This window comes from Capsicum annuum, chromosome 4, assembly GCF_002878395.1.
Source record: "Capsicum annuum cultivar UCD-10X-F1 chromosome 4, UCD10Xv1.1, whole genome shotgun sequence".
Taxonomy (NCBI): Eukaryota; Viridiplantae; Streptophyta; class Magnoliopsida; order Solanales; family Solanaceae; genus Capsicum; species Capsicum annuum.
The window spans coordinates 197,426,769-197,441,253 of NC_061114.1; positions in this window are offsets into that span (position 1 = coordinate 197,426,769).

Here is a 14,485-nt window from a genome sequence, read left to right on the forward strand (position 1 = left end):
CCTCATTGGTATTCTATTCCTTGTAAATTTTTGGGCAATAGTTTGTGCAGCTTCAAACTTTCAGCCATGAGTGCACGTGTTTAGAAGTAGCTGTGGAACCTTGGGGAGCGACCGGCTAGAAGAATTTGCACCTGAGTCGGGCCGAAATCGCTTTCAAGGCAGTGGCTTGCCACGACACAGTGTTTGTGACAACTCACTTACTATTACTGATTTCTATCCAATATCAATATTGTAGTGATTTTTTCTAACAATTTGAAAGCAATTTTCTTACAAACAATATTGATAAATGGCTATTTCTTTGAATAAATTTTTTCTTGATTTGTCAAAACTTAAGCCATTAGGCGAAAATAATTTTAAACGTTGGTCACAAAAACTTCTGATTTTCTTCGAACAATTAGAAGTTGATTATGTTTTGTTTAATGAACCTCCCACTAATGGTTCTAACAGTACTACTGGACCTAACACAGTTATGGTTAATGATATTGTTAAAAACAAATTTGAAAAGGATAATAAAACATTTAGAGGATATTTGTTGAACCATATGACTAATCATTTGTTTGATTTATTTGTTACCTATAAATCTGCTTAGGGGTGTGCATCGATCGGTTCGGTTCGGTTTTATGTGTTATTGGCTCGATTTATCGGTTTTCGGTTTTTAAATGTGTAAAACCAATAACCAACCAATAAGATATTTTCTTATCGGTTTCAGTTTATCGGTTTATCAGTTTTTGGTCCTTAACGATTCGATTTTCGGTTTAACCAATAAGAAAATACTTATAAAATAGAAATGGTAACAACTTACATAAAAAAAAATGAAATCTTAGTTACCGCCAAAATCCTACGCAGTGCATTTTAGTTTACAAGAATCTTCAATCTTGAACTGAATGTTAGTTAGAAAAAAAATTAAATTATAATTGTTGGAATCTATAAATGCTTCAAGCTTTTCAATACAATAATAACCAAGCTTTATATTGTGTCTTTGTTACCCTGAATAGGTTAATACTTTGTGAATCACTGAATTGTGAATAAGTAGCGCATATAATATATATATATATACACACCTATCTATCTATCTATCTAGATAGATAGATAGATAGATAGAGAGAGAGAGAGAGAAAGAGATTTTTATATATAACATAAATAGGGATAAAACAATAATTTAGTGTATCCTTATTGGGTTATCGGTTTAACCGATAACCCAATAAGCTAAAATCGAAACCGAACTGTTTACCCAATAAATTTTTTTATAAAACCAATAAAAAACTGTTAACCCAACAATCCAATACCAATAACCCAATAACATTTTAATCGATTCGTTTTTTGCACACCCCTAAATCTGCTAAAGAAATATGAGACAGTTTAGAAAAGAAATATAGTACCGATGATGTAGGAAAGAAAAAATATGTTTTCGAACAATGGATTAAATTCCAAATGGTTGACAATAAATCAATCATGAAACAAATCCATGAATATGAAAATTTAACTGTTGATGTTCTCAATGAGGGCATAAAGATGTGTGAGATTCTTCAGGTTAATGTTCTACTTGAAAAAAATTTCTCCATCCTGGAGTGATTACAAAAATCAATTGAAACATAAGAAAAAGAATTTAATCCTCCAAAAACTTACCAGTTACATGAGAATAGAGGAGGCAAATCGTCTCAAAGATAAGATGGAAGCTCTTCCTCTTAATTCTTCTAAAGCTAACCTTGTGGAATCTTCTGGTACTATTGCAAAAGACGGGTATGAATGCAAACAAAAGAATTTTCAAAATAAGGAACAAATGAAGAAGAAAAATAATTTCAACAAGCCGGAGAGTTAAATTAAAAAAATAAAGGGGCTTGTTTTGTGTGCGAAAAACTTGGCCACAAGGTTGTCCAGTGTTTTCTAAGAAAAGGACAAAAGTCAAAACAGGGAGGACAAGATGATGTTCAAGCTCATCTTACCGATGGTGATGAAGTAATTGTTGCAGTAATCGTTGAGGCAAATCTCGTAGCTAACAAGATTGATTGGGTGTTAGACACATGCGCTTCAAGACATTTCTGCGCCAACAAAAAATTATTCCATGACTTTTAGGAATCCACCGATAGTGAGTGTGTCTACATGGATAACTCTACTACTGCTGGAATTATGGGTAAAGAAATTTTTTTACTTAAATTAACTTCTGGAAAAACATTATCCTTGAACAATGTTCTGTATGTTCCCTCGTTCTGTAGAAACTTAATTTCTGGAGCACTTCTCAACAAAGTAGGTCTTAAACTTGTTTTTTAAGCTGATAAAATAATTATTTTTCATGGAGGAGACTTTATTGGAAGGGATACCTTAGTGGGGGCTTATTCATACTGAACATTGATCAAGAGATTGCCAATAATATAAATATTTCTAATTCTGCTTATATTGCTGAGTCTATTAATTTATGGCATGGTAGATTAGGTCATGTTAATATTGCCTCTATTAAAAGACTTAGAAAAATGAGATTAATTTCTGAAGTAAATATTGATGATATTTCTAAATGTCCTATGTGTATAGAAATAAAGCATACGAAGAAACCTTTTAAATATGTTACTGGTAGAAAGACCGAATTGCTTAAACTAGTACATTCAGACTTAGCAAATTTTAAGAACACTATGAACAAAGATGAAAAGAAATATTACATTACTTTTGTTGATGACTTTTCGAGGTACACTAAGGTATACCTCCTTAAGTTTAAAGATGAGGCTTAAAGCATGTTTTTAAATTTCAAAGCAGAAGTAGAAAATTAATTAGATAGAAAAATCAAGAGATTTAGATCTGATAGAAGCGGTGAAATAGTACTAAAACTCTAGAAGATTTTTATGAGAAAAATGACATTATCCATGAGTTTAGTGTTCCATATACTCCCCAACAAAATGGTGGAGCCTAACGAAAGAATAGAACATTTAAGAAAATGATGAATTTTATGCTTTTAAACTCGAGTCTACCTGACTATACGTAAGGGAAAGCTGTCTTATCTGCATGTTATCTTCTTAATAGAGTCCCTCATAAAGAGTTAGATGAGACCTCATATGAATTGTTGAAAAGATTTGCTCCTAACTTGAATTTTTTAAAAGTGTGGGGGTGTTTGGCTAAAGTTGATCTACCTGATTTAAACGAGTAAATGTAGGTTCTAAGACCTTTGACACTGTCTTTATTGGTTATGCTCAAAATAGTGTTGCATATAGATTTATGTCATTAAATGATTATTCTATTTGTGAATCTAAGGATGCAGAATTTTTTGAGCGTGTCTTTCCTTTGAAAAATGATGTGTCTATTGATGTATAAAATAATACTTCTATATCCATGTCTGTTAACTCTCAAGTAATGTCTGCATTTGATGTTATTGCTAATGAGCATGAAAATAAACTTAGAAAGAGTAAAAGACGTAGAACTGAGACTAATTTTGATCTTGATTTTATCACCACTTTCTTAACGGAAGATTTTGATATTGATACTTTAATTGATGAATTAGGGTCTATCTACTTAATAGAAGAAGACCTTAAGACATATGATGAAGCAATGAGTGCAATAGATGTGATGTTTTGGAAAGAGGCTATTAAAAGTGAATTAGACTCTATAGTCTCTAACCACACCTGGGACTTATATGATTTGCCTAAAGGTTGTAAACCCATAAGTAGCAAGTGGATATTTAAGAAAAAATTGAAGCCTGATAGCACAATTGATAAATATAAGGCTAGACTTATGATTAGGGATATTAACCAAAAGATAGGTGCTGATTATTTTAATACTTATTCTCTTGTGACTAAAATAGCAATCATTAGAACTCGTATTGCTCTAGCTGTTATTCACAGTTTAGTGGTACACCAAATGGATGTCAAAATTGCATTTTTAAATGGTGATTTAAAGGAAGAGATCTATATGACTCAATCTGAGGGTTTTGTTGTCCCAGGGCAAGAGGATAAAATATGCAAATTGAGAAAGTCTTTACATGGACTTAAGCAGGCACCTAAGTAGTGGTATGAAAAATTTAATTTCATATTAATGGATAATGACTTTGTTGTTAATTCATCTGATACCTATGTTTATTCTAAAATAATAGAATCAGATTGTGTGATTATATGTTTATATGTAGATGACATGTTAATCTTTGACCCTAATGTGAATGTTATAAATGAGACTAAGAAATTTTTATTTTCTAAATTTGAAAGGAAAGACCTTTTAGAAGTTGATGTAATTTTAGGAATTAAAATCAAATAAGTTGTTAATGGATTTTCTTTGTGTCAATCTCATTATATTAAAAAGATGTTCAAAATGTTTGATTGTTTTGATATAGTTTCAGTGAGAATCTCTTATGATCCTAGCATACACTTGAAAAAGAATAAAGTTTTCAGTGTTTCTTAAATTGAAGATGCTAAAATAACTGGGAGTGTAATGTTTCTCATGAACTATACTTGGCCTGATATAGCTTATGTTGTTAGTAGATTGAGTAGATATACTCATAATTTCAGTAGTGAACACTAAAATGCTCTTCATCGCTTGTTAAGGTATCTGAGAGGTACTATGAATTGGTGTTTGCATCTTAATAATTTTTTTGTTATTTTAGATGTTTTTTGTGATGCAAATTGAGTGACTGACAATGATGAAGTTAGCTCTACCAGTGGCTATATATTTAATTTGGGTGCAGGTGCTATTTCATGAAAGTCTTCAAAGCAGACTTGTTTAGCACGTTCTACCATGAAATCCGAATTCATTGCTCTCGAATTGGCAAGGCAAGAAGCTAAGTGACTGAGAAATCTTTTAGCAGATGTGCCTTTATGGGAAAGACAAGTGTCACCACTCTTTTTATAGTGTGACTCAAATACGACAATTGGGATTGCTAAAAATAGTGTATACAATGGTAAAAAAAGACATATTCGCATCATACATGATGCAGGTAAACAATTATTGAAATATGGTATTATTTCCTTGAAATATGTAAGATCCAAAAGAAATTTGGCGGATCCTATGACCAAAGATTTGATAAGGAAAATAATCCTTGAATCGTTGAAGGGAATGAAGCTAAAGCCCATGGATTGAGGTAATATAGTGAATACCTATTTGTGGTCAAACAAAGTCATACAGACCTTCAAAAAACACTACATATCTTATCCTTGTGGCGTGAGGTACTCTATTATAAGGTTGAGCTTATTTTTGCTCTTAATGATCCATAGCCTTAAGGTGGTCTATGAGATAGACTTGATGGATTACCTACGTGAGTGTAAAAGATTGATTACCTTTTTATGAAAGACTTGGGTCGTCTTTCTAGAGCACTAAAGAGACCCAAGGTTTGTGTACATGACCATAAAAGCACTTTATGAATATCGCGGAGTTTGTATAAAAACAAGGATATGGTATGTGTTGCGGAGGTCTCAACTTATATCCATTTTGTTCAAGAGTACTTCACTTTGTGGATATTTGTTGTTGCCTCATTTCACTACGTATCAATGCAAATCGAAAGATATTGACACTTAAGCACATGTTCCTTTCTTTTTTCCAGAAACTATTCCTATTATTTTTTTCTTTCCATTTTGTGGGGGACTATGAGCTTTTCCGTTCATGAATGACAATGAATTCATTGCATTTATTTCTCTCTAATTAATTGTGCAGATTAAAATGTAAAGTAAAAAATCTGCATTCATTCTTTCAAATTAATTGTCGTGATGAGAGTTAAAGATATACATTCTTTATTGAGATGAAGTAAAACACTTGTCTTAAATGAGATAATAATTGATCTTATTTATTTCTTCACCAAAACGTACATTCCCACACCTATATAATTGTGTTTTTCACTTGATGAAAAAACACATCTACAGAAAGAAATATCATTTGCCTTTTCTTGGCTTTCTTTCTTAATTACTTTCTCCTCATCGGTATTCTATTCCTTGTAAATTTCTGGGCAATAATTTATGCAACTCCAAACTTCTAGCCATTAGTGCACGTGTTTGAAAGTAGTTGTGGAACCTTGGGGAGTGACCGGCCAGAAAGCTTTGCACCGGAGTTGGGCCGAAATTGCTTTCAAGGCAGTGGCTTGCCACGACACAGTGTTTGTGACAACTCTCTTACTATTACTAATTTCTATCCAATATCAATATTGTAGCGATTTTTTCTAACATTTAATATTTAGCACTCTTCATTAAATCTTTTAATAATTATGACAAGTTATATTATTGGTATCAATGATTTTTTTTATTTTAATAATTAAGTTTCAAAGTTTGTTCACAATTTTAAGGAGTCAAATATGGTAAATATATATTTTTTTTACATTGATACTTGATTTTTTACTTTTTATTAACTTTTATAATTAACTAACTTTCTACATTTTATCACGTTTTACAGTGTTTCTTTACCAATAAAAGTCTTCACTTCTTACCATATTTTTTTCATCTTCTTTTGAGTTTCATGCGTATAAAACTTGGGATTTCCAACATTCACAATATTCACTCATACGCTTGGATTAAGAGTTCTTCACTTTAGTTTGTTTTTATTTTTCTTGAGACATGTCAGAAAAATGCAAATTTGATTCTACTTCTAATAGAAAAAATATTAAATTAATACAAGAAAATAGTCTGATTATTCTATCTAGACCCTCGTTTGACTTGGGGCGTTTTACCTCATCTCCATTATCAAAGAACAAGAAGAAGGTAATTGAAGGTGAGTCTATATCGCATAATCAAAATGAAATTTCGCCGGTCAAAATTGATATGAAATTGATTTACTAAAACAATATAATCATGTATAAAAAAGAAGAAAGTGTATGAAGATGAAAATTCTTAACAGACACATCAAAATAAGAGAAATAAAAATGGTTAGAGAGAACTTGGCGGGGGGGGGGGGGGGGGTTGATATCAATTATTAAGGTTAACTATATTTAAAGAAGGGATATTGTAGATTAGTTATATTAAATCTGTATTTTTGGAGAACTGGTTGTAGCAGTGTGTTTCTTTTTCTTCGTCAACATCTTTTGATTTTTTTTCATTCTTGTTCTTGCGCCGACATATAAACAAACATCTATTGTTTTCAACCAACATCTTTCATAAAGTTTTGGTATTTTTAGTCGAGATTGTATTCCTTCAAATTGATATTAAATAACAATTTTAGTATTTTACGTCAAATTCAAAAAAGACTTTTTGCCGATTTCTATAGAGGATTTTGATTGATTTTGAGGAAATGGTATATAATTGATATCAGGAGGCTGTAGGATTTTACGTGAGATTGTATGATTGATCTTGATTCAAAGAAATAAGCACATAATGTATGGAATGAGTATATAAATTGATATCACCTAAATTGAATATCACAATCTATAAATATCAGTTTATATATCTATTTCATACACATTTCATACAAATGTGACATGTAAGAAATCATTTTATAAACTGATTCCATTGAATTTATAGTCTCAACTATATCTTCTTAATTGAATATCACAATCACATTATACTCATTTCATATAAATATAACATGTAAGAAACTATTTTATAAACCTTGAATGAAATGTTGATATTTCATATTGATTTTATACAAGTTTCATACATGAAATAATTCAAAAAATACAAATTTATATATTTATTTCGTACACTAAAATAAATAATAGCATATAATATTTGGTCAAAGTCAATTTCTATACCAACTTCTGCAATCACTATACTCATTTCGTATAAATATAACATGTAAGAAACTATTTTATAAACCTTGAACGGAATATTGATATTTCATATTGATTTTATACAGATTTCATTCCTGAAATAGTGTAATAAGTATATACAAGATAATTTTCACTATATTATGCTTATGAAAGATTCCAATCTACATTCAAATCCTTATTTATATTGTTACCAACACAAATAATGAATTGTTCAGTATTTTTCGTATGTATTTAATTACTGAACTATTAATTTTTCGAATAGAATAAATAAAATCAAAAGATTAATTGTCTTTAACAAATAAAATATCATTAACATCTTATCTTCCTCTATGCATTATAAGTAGAGAATGTAACCTATCACCATCCATTAGATCGAATTAAGATAAAATTATACTTATATAAAAACAAATTTGAAGAACAAAGGAAAAAATTGAAGAAGAGAATTTCTGATGAAAGAGAATAAAGCGTTGGTTGAATAATAATTTTAGAAATATGAAACCGTTTAGATTTTTAATGAAGTTGAAGTAATACTGTGTCAAAGAGTTTTTTTTTCATCTTCTTTTTCTCTTCTTTTGAGTTTCATGCATATGAAACTTGAGTTTCCCAACATTCACTCATACGCTTGAATTAAGAAAACTTCAATTTAGTTTGTTTCTTTTTTCTTGACACATGTCAGAAAAATACAAATTTGATTCTACTTCCAATAGAAAAAGCCCTAGAAATACAAGAAAATAGTCTGATTATTCTATCAAGACCCTCATTTAATTTGAAGTGTTTTATCTTATCTTCATTATCAAAGAACAAGAAAAAGGTAATTGAAGGTGAGTCTATATCGCATAATTAAAGCAAAATTTTGCCGGTCAAAATTGATTATGAAATTGATTTGTTGGAACAATATAATTGTGTAGAAAAAAAAAAAGAAAGTGTATGAAGATGAAAATTCTTAACGGACACATTAAAATATGAGAAAAAAAAAAGTGATTAGAGAGAATTGGGGGTGGGATTGATATCAATTATTAAGGTTAATTATATTTAAGAAAGGAATAATCTAGATTAGTTATATTAAATCTATATTTTCCTTTTCTGAAATTATTTTGATATGCTTTTTTAAAAAAAATAAAAAATATATTTTTAAGCCTTTTTTAAAAAAAATAAAAAATATATTTTTAAGCCTTTTTTAAAAAATGAAAGTTGCTATAACTTGAAAACTAAAAAGAGTTGCTATAACTTGTAATAAACAATCTAATAAGTTTATTTAGTTAATTTTCCCAAAATCGTTTATAGGGTGTATAAGGATAATGAATGTGATGTATTAGTAACGAGAGAATTAGTAATTTTGAGATTAGTAGCATTAGGTTTATTCTTATTCAATGTTTGATTTGATGTATTAAAAATAATATATATTGTTATATTTCTTTAAATATATTGTTCGCTTACAAAAATATCCTCCACATTTTATAGTTGTGCATGTTCTTTCCAAAATTTTATTATTTATTCTTAAAAATAATTTAGTTTATATTCTCACTTTTATTATTTAAGGATAAAAAATTATCATCTTAATAAATTGATTCACTCACAAAACGTCAAATTTCAATTAAAAAGGTTAGATTATCTAGTTTTAAAAATGAAAGGCCCATAAAAAATAGTAAAATCGAATAAAACATTTATTGTTACACATAATAAATGCAAGTTATAGTTTTAATATGTGTGCAATTTTATAAATTATTTAAAATACAAATAATCAGAAAACCACGTATACTATATCAACAACTAATAAATTCAATTAAGATCACAAATATCATGTGGTTATACATTTGCTTTTTCAATTACTCTCTCCGATCCGTTTAAAAAAGAATGACCTACTTTGACTTTGCACAAAGTTTAAGAAAATAAAGAAGACTTTTGAATCTTGTGGCCTTAAATTAAAATAGTATCAAATGTACCAAAATGCCCTTTAATATTGTGGTCATAAACATGTCATGTGGAAAGTTGAAATTAAAGTATTGTCCAAAAAGGAAATGAGTCATTCTTTTTTAAACAGATTAAAAAAAAAGTAGGTCATTCTTTTTTAAACGGAGGGAGTAGTAAAGAGAAAATACATCATTTCACTCCTGAATACATCATTTCACTCCTGAACTTGTCCGCATAACTTACTTTGGACCCTAAACTACACGGATAATTATATATCTCCTTAACAACTTTCAAGTGAATCAATTTCACCCCTACAAATACAATACCACTCTCACAGAGTGCATTACACGCGCCTATACATCAGTGCCATGTCAATGTCACGTCGTAGCCACATAAAAAAATATTTAAAAATAATTTCATACATACATACATACATATAATGTGTGTGTGTGTGTGTGTGTATATATATATATATATATATATATATATATATATATATATATAAGAAGATGCTTTCTTCTTCACTTTGACTTGGAAATCTCTTCATTCATGAACTCTCCCTTCGTTGTTCTTCTCCATTTTTCATAATTCTCTTTATCTCCAACTTCCCCTTGTTCTTCTCTTTTTTCCTCACTAAACAGTTCATTTTTATCAGTCATATTAAAAATAAAATTAAATTTTTTTTCTTGGGTTTCAATTTTATGCACTTTTATGATTGATTTAATGAAATAAAGATAAAATTGGAGATGAATTTTTTGCGAAATTTGTATTTTTTAAATCTTTTGATTGAAAAAACTGGAAAAAAAAAAAACAAAAATTTTCAAGTATATTTTTTGTGTTTTGATTGAAAGAGCTTAAAAAAAAGCTCAAATTTTTTATTTTATTTTTTATTTTCCATTGTTGCAAGCTGCCGATGAGTTTTTTTTCTTCATCAAATCAAAAATTGACTTCAATTAACTTGAGATTGTTTGATAAGTCTCGATCATAATTTAATTCGTGAAACTCTCTTTTCCTCCACCACCATCATTAACACCACTAGTTGACTTTCTATATTGATGCTGGAGGTGGCGAATTTTGTAGTTAAAAGAGGAGATATAGGGATGAAAATGACGAATTTGATAGTTGAAGGAGGAGAATTGGCATGGAATAGGATGGGGGAGACAGATTTGATAATTAAAGGAGAAGAAATTAGGATGGAGGTGGGAGGTTGGTTATTGAAGGAGGAGAAATTAGAGATGATTGATGGATAAGGGAGAAAAAAAATTATTAGAATTTTATTTCTTGAAATATTTTACTATGTATTTGATTGAAGATGGTTGATGGGTAAGATTGAAAAAGAAAAAAAAAATGTTGAAATTTTGATTCTTAAAAATATTTTTTGTGTATATGACTAGAGATTGTTGATGGGTAGAAATGAAAAAAAATGGAGAAAGGAGAAGAGAAGGGACGGTAGGGTGTGAGGAAGAAGAAAAGAAGGGGTGATGGGGTGTGAGGAAGAAGAAATGAATGAAAAATGTAAAATTTAAAGTAGGTCCCACCATTTTTTGGTCATTTAAGCATTGAAATAAACAAAATTTGCCACGTCAGCTATTGAGGAGGTGTAAATTCACTTGAAAGTTGTTAAGGGATATATAATTGTCCATATAGTTTAGGGTCTAAAGTAAGTTATGCGGATAAATTCAGAGGTGAAATGATGTATTTTTTCGTTAGTAAATATTAAACAACTCAAATTTTAAATATTATACCGATTGATTTTAATTTATTAGAAACAAACAACTCTCTCTAGATAATAAAAAAATTAAGCTAGTACAAATGCAAAACATAAAATCAAGAAAATTTAAAAAATACTTAAAAGGATTTAATTAGTTGTCTTTACATGTATTAGTTTGATTGCATTAAATCTTATGTATTAGTAATACCAATAAATGGAAGGTATTAGTTATACATCCTATAATGTCATAACTATTAATTATACAGAAGTCCAAAATCCTATCAAATACAGTACTAAATAATATCATGGATGATTTATGAATTATTTCTCCTAATACACTCTATCATACGATTCCTTAGTGATATACATTTTCATTTTTATGAACTCTATACCCAAAGATTTATAACTCTTTCTTGAGTTGTTATGATCGAAAAGATATTGTTCAAAGTACTTATTTTCCTGCTTTATTTGGTCCTAAACTTAAAATCTTAAATCATAAACTTTAAAGTCTCAAATCTTCTTTAAACATAAAGACAAAACATAACCTTTTTTTTTTTTTTAATAATTATGGTGTTCCTAGTATTTGTCTAAGAATTAAATTTGAAATTCCATGATGCTTATTCTATTTTATTAAATCACTAGGTCAAATATCTGAATGCTAAAAAATTTAATTATAATCTAGGAAATATCATACTTTTTTTACTTTCACAAATATATCATACTATATGAACACGACTCAAGTAAATGTATAAATCAAATTGAAAAAGTGTTTACGTTTGCAAACACTTTTCCACATTGCAAGATATGGAAAAGTGCAATATGGAAATCAATAGTGCAAGATAAATCAAGCCAATTAATAAGGCACCAGAACCTTATAAGGAGTTCCTTGCGCTACTGTATAAATTTTTCTTCTTTCTCTATTTTAGAGAAAAGTTGGTGTAGTCTGAATTCTCCAGCCATTGTTTGTTTTAGAAATCTCTTTGCACGACAAGTGAAAATTGTAGGCAATCAGATATTTTCTTTTTTGTGTATTTTTATATAATCTTTACGTGATGTATGTTATATTTTGTCCAAATTTACATGGCGCAAATAAAATTTTGAAAGTCAACAAAACATTGTATATTACATTTTATATATGATAAGTTGTAAATTATTGTGATTTATATTATTTTAGATATAATTTTTATTTTTTAATGATTATGTTGTATAAATATAATTTTGAGAGTTAACTATTTTTTATATATTTTAATAATTAAACATATATTATATTAAAAAATAACTAAAGACAAATAAAATGGAATTAACATATTATAAAATCACATATAAAGTACGAAAGTGAACCATAAAAAGGAAATAAAACTATCAGCAGAAATTTAAATGTGGGGTCCATATATATATATATATGAGAATTGAAATATAAAAAATGTACTAAACTAAGAGCATGTTTGGGACTGTTTTTTCTAAAAAAAATATTATTTTTTTTTAAAGAAAAGTATTTGATAAACTTGGAAGGATCTGGGCATTTGATTCCCCTGAGGTTTAATTGTTGCATTTTGTCAAGTGATTTGGAAGAACTACTTTAAAAAAGAAGTAAAAGCAATTTTGTATTGTTGGGAAGAAGTAGAAAATTTTATTTTTTAAAATAAAGCAGAAGTAGAAAATTATTTTTTAAGACAAAAATATCTCTATCACTTACAAAAACATTAAAGTATCTTTTATTAATTAACTAGCATATCTTATAAGTTTAATTTTAAAATTTTATACTTCATATTTATATTATAATTTTCTTATTTCATTTTAAGATTTAAATATTAATATTTTATTCTTCACTTATTTGCTTTAATAACATTGAAAAGATCATTGAAGATGGTGATCGAAGAATATATATAACTTTTTATTTTTTTACTATTAATGACAATAGATGACATATGAATTACGTTACAAAATTAAATGGGATTTTTGACAGCATGTGTAAATACTTTTCCCAAATGTTTAATTTTTTAATTAAATAATTCATGATGTTTTAAAATAATATTTAAATTATTTTAGTAATATTATATCAAAATTCAATATTTTTTTAATGTATCTATGTATATAAATATTGATTGAAAATTTAATAGTACGTTCTTTTTAATTAAATAAAAATATTTTTTTAATTAAAAATATTATAATATATATTTAAAATAAACTTTCTTTGTAAACTGATTTTAGTATTAAAATTTTATTGATACATGTCTTTTTTATCATTTATCTCTCAAAAACACTTTTTAAAAAAGATTATTCAAGCATAATCTATTTATCAAAAATACTTTTCAAATGAATTTATCAAACACAAATTATTTTTTTTCAAAAGCACTTTTCTAAATTTTTTTTTAAGGCAATTTTCTACAACAATTTCAAACAACTCTAAGTCAAGGCTAGGGTTTTTGTCTAATACCCAAAATATACACATGCATAAAAGAGTTAGATTCAACAATTTCAAGCACCAAAAAATAAAACATACCTAAAATATCTTTGAATCCACTTATATATAATATATTAAAAGTGTGAAGACTCTTAGAAAAGTAATTTGAACTTTTTGCCCTTCATTAAAAGATTTTGCAATAGACAAAATTGTCTTTTCACTTATTTTCTTCAATTCTCAATTAGTTATTTAAAAAATAAAAAGTTCTAAAAATATATAAAAAGAATAAAATATAAGGTAAATTACTTTTGGTAGGTATTCTTTTTCCTTGTGTATATGAAAAGAGAATCTTAAAATATATGGCAAGAACAATTAGAAAAAATATATTTTAACTTTGGAGTTAATGTTAACGAGACTAAAACTCAATTTAATACATTGAATCCCAAATTACACCGGAACCATAATTGCTCCAACTATAAATACAGCCCATAAGACGCCATGTCCATAGGGAAAGAAGCACCAAACCGAACTACTCATTATTAACACATGTATATTACGTGCAACACCTCAAAACTGAAAATTAAAGCTTTCAGCCTTTCACATTGCAAAGTGCACCCAGGTGCCCGAAAATTGGTCCGTATTTAAGATAATTTTTATATCTTTAATTTAATTTTGAATTTATAGAATAATAAATGATAAAGTATTTTTAGTAGATAATTATAAATTCAAAGGTCTAAAACATTACAATTTGTTCATATTTAATTATGGATACTTTTGCGTGCATGTTATGTATACTCTAATA